The following is a 3,965-nucleotide window of genomic DNA, read 5'->3' as shown; positions in this document are numbered from 1 at the left end:
GACACACCAAAGATCTGTGCACTCCAAGTTCTGAGCAGACTCACTGGTGCCTGAGTTCACCGGGGTTCAAGGCTTTGGTCTGAAGCTTATCAGCTAATTGGTCAATGTGTGAATGTGGTTGCTTGTGTGGGGGGTTTACAGTAGAATGGGTACATTTTACACTTTGGTTTGTATAGTTAACACTGCAAATAATGCATACAAACACCCACTTGTTAAAAAGTGCAGCTCTAGGTGTGTGGACAATTTCTTTTCCTTTAGATTTGCATCCATTGTCTTAGTTTAAAGTCTAAAAACATGTGGACATCCACAGAAAGGGTTCACTAAAACGTAGATTTTGAAAGATGATCACTATGGTGACGCAGAAATCACAAAGTGAAACGGGCAAAGAAGCTTTTAAATACGCCGCCATATTTATTTATTTTTTTGGCCTGAATAATCTATAGAAGGAACTGAAACTGTCAGATCTGGATACTACAAGGAAGTTTACCCATATGGAAAAGAAATAGTAAAAACTTATAAAAGACTTGCATAAGATGTGGGCTACTTCATATAGTGAATCATATCAGGCTTATATGATTTACTCATGAAAGTGGCCACTTTCTCATTACTTTTATATATTGTTTTCGTAAGTATCCAAAACATACACGTTTCATTTATATAATTTTTCAAGGGATCTTACATCTGTTTTCACTCTTGTATGCTTTCATACAAGTTTCACACAAGACAGATACAAACTTTGTAAGATTTATATATACCTTTTCCATATGGGTAGGTTGGTTTCAAAAGCTTGAGAACATAGTTCTTTTGGCCAATAAAGCTACTCTGAAATTCATTTGAAACTGAATCTTGTTTTTCCGTAAGATTGCATATGAGTTGGATTTTGTCTTCCCTAGGTTGTACAGTGTGGCAGTGCCATTTTGGCAAGGTCCATCTGGAAATGGTGATTTTTGATCTCAGGAAGGCTCCACTTGGATGAATAGAGTGTGAGAGACCACACACCACACACATCATTACAAATTTGACTGAAAAGTACATTTTATGTAGTTTTAGTTCAGTAACATTTTAAAACATCTTCATGTCTGCTCTTAAATTTCATCTGTACTTTAGTGGCTTTCAGGCAATTGGCAGAAAAGGTACTCTATCCATCTTCACTTCTTGCATTCCTATGTTTGACATTAAAATAATCGTATGTCTTCAGAATCTGATAAAGATATTTGCTTCTACTTAACATTGTATGGAATAAGTGCCTTTAGCCAATTCCAGTAAGGCTCCTCATGTGTATTCATGCCACCTTTCTTGTCAGTGTTTGTCTTCACCATCTCCTCAACCCCCGCAGACTCCTGGCTTTAGCCTTAGGTGTGTAGATTAGCTGTGCTGCGTTGCACTGTGAACACAGTAGTGGGCTGGCTGCAAGTATTTAAAATGTAAATAGGGCAGCACCAGGACTGGCTCCAGGAATTTCTTACCTGCTGTGGATGCATGTCTGTGTGTAAGTGCGAGAAAGAAGGGACAGAGCTTTAGATTGCATCTAACATTGCACTCTATACAAATTTAATTAACATTCATGGCACAAATTGCTGAATGGTCAGTTTCTTCCCAGTTACTCCACCTGGTTTGCAGAGCAATTAATTCAATTTAACAAGTACTACAATTTGCATAGGAGTGGCCAAACATGGAACTGATTTGCCTAAATCTAAATATTTTAAAATATTTAAAAAATTCAGTTTTCAGTGTTTTTGAACTTGAGATTGTACAGCCAGATAATTCTGGAACTTAACATATAAAGCATACAGTGATTAACAAGTTATTTGACCACCACAAAATGTATCGTTTACATGTTGGAACAGCTCAGTACTGTGTTTTATGTGTTATGCTTCTGTAATGGTTAATCCACCAATATGCCCAGGCTCTTTAACCAAATTGTTGTTCTTATTGTTAAAATATAATTACTGTTGCTATCAATGAATTTTTAAAAAAAAAATGTTTAAAAAGCACATTATTATCTTTGATTAAGTTTTTTACTTGCATTCCTAAACATAAAAATTAGTTTTAGAGGTTGAATGTGTTGAATGTGCTGGTTTAAAAACATCTACTTACATCTCTTCAACTTTCTTCTTTTTCTTATCTCACTTCTTGCCCCATTTTCTTATCACTGATCCTACTGCCCAGCTGAAAGTTGCAAAAAATTCTTATTCCGGGTGTCTTTCTTTTGTTGCACTACCTAAATACCCTTGCCATTGTTTAACATTAACATGTGTATTTCCTGTGCTGACTGACCTGTTTGGAGCTTGTCTACTGTCCCATTTCAAGGGATTCTTGTGTGGTAGTACACAGTAGTTGATATATTAAATCTTGGTGATTTCTCACTGCTCATCATTTAAGAGCTCAGCCCCTACAAATGAACTCAGTGGATTTTTTACTAGCTTTTCTTTTCTTTTCTTTTCTTTTCTTTTCTTTTCTTTTCTTTTCTTTTCTTTTCTTTTCTTTTCTTTTCTTTTCTTTTCTTTTCTTTTCTAATAATCACCCAAGGGTTTTTATAACATCCAGACTTGCTCCAGACTGGCTGTTATAACACTGTAGGACAAAGTTAAATTTGATTTGTTCTGCTAGCTGCGTCCTTTTTTAACTGATACTTTTTTCAACAAACCTACCTTTTTGCTGGATAGCTTTCTTTACCTGACCGTTTGTTGTTCCCTACGGAGCCACAGTGGCATTTCTAATGCCTCAAGCATATACTGGTGTTGTTTTCATTGCCCCTAAGCAAATCCTCAGAGACAAGCCTGAATAATATTCAGGTGTGACGATGCCGACTTGGCTGCTGAACCATACCCCACACATTGATTTCCTTTTTTCCCAGACAATCTATGCATGCACATATATTTTAATAATGCAGTATCAGCTTCTCGTTCTTGCCCCACCACATAACCCATGACATTACTGCCGTTCTAACTGTATTACTCATATGCAGTGCATGCCGACTTTTATTAGTGATTTTTTTTTTCACATTTAGAATCTAATTCAGTTCCCCATGTTTCCACTTTCCACCAATTTGTCCACTTTCCTATCATTTAAAAAAAATGATATCTTCAGTATATTATTCCATTATATAAAGTGTTAACCTCATTCAGTGCAGTTTGATCATCAAACTCTTATTTCTCACCACTGCACACGGTTTCCACATCAGATAACACTGTAGCTGCTGCCTGTTAATTAACCTGGGCAGAAGAGGTGGTCCAGGGTGGAGCCTGCTTTGAAGAAGAGGCCCAAGAAAAGAACTAAAGCATGAGACTTGACAAACAGCATTTGGGGGTGGGGAGGTCTTTTTGTAATGAATTCTAGTCATTGTCTGTAGTTTTCCCCTTTTTACTTGTAGACCAGTGCATTTCCTATATGCTGTTTTTGTTAAGTCAGTTAGACGTGGGTAGGCAGAAAATCTCTTTGTCCAGAGGAAACCAAAATTTGCAATTGCCGCTGTCACTTCCTATACTGCGAACCAGGTGTCATCACCAAATCTCTCAAGTTAATAGCGACCATCCATGTCAGAGTATGACTCTGACCTAAAGCACAATTATCATCCATCTGAACCATGTTTGTAATCTTATCATCTGTGTATTTTAGATTTAAACACACTTTTGCACCTTAAATTTTAAACCTTAAATTACATTTACATGTTTAGGAAATACACACAAGCAAAATCACTGGATTAAAACTTCAATCTCAAAAGGAAGCAGATCTTTTTTAATATATCAAACACATCAATGCTGAGAATAAGATAAGATAAGATAAGATAACCTTTATTAGTCGCACACGTGGGAAATTTGTTTTGTCACAGCAGGAAGTGGACAGTGCAAAAGTTATGAGGCAAAAATTAGGATACAATAAGAATAAATACAGTACACAGCTGTACAGAATAGAATAAATAAAATACTATATACAGTGGAATAAAATAAAATAAATATACAATA

The sequence above is a fragment of the Pundamilia nyererei genome, unplaced genomic scaffold (assembly GCF_000239375.1).
Source record: "Pundamilia nyererei isolate P.nyererei 1_Seehausen unplaced genomic scaffold, PunNye1.0 scaffold00013, whole genome shotgun sequence".
Taxonomy (NCBI): domain Eukaryota; kingdom Metazoa; phylum Chordata; class Actinopteri; order Cichliformes; family Cichlidae; genus Pundamilia; species Pundamilia nyererei.
This window is presented reverse-complemented; position numbering follows the sequence as displayed.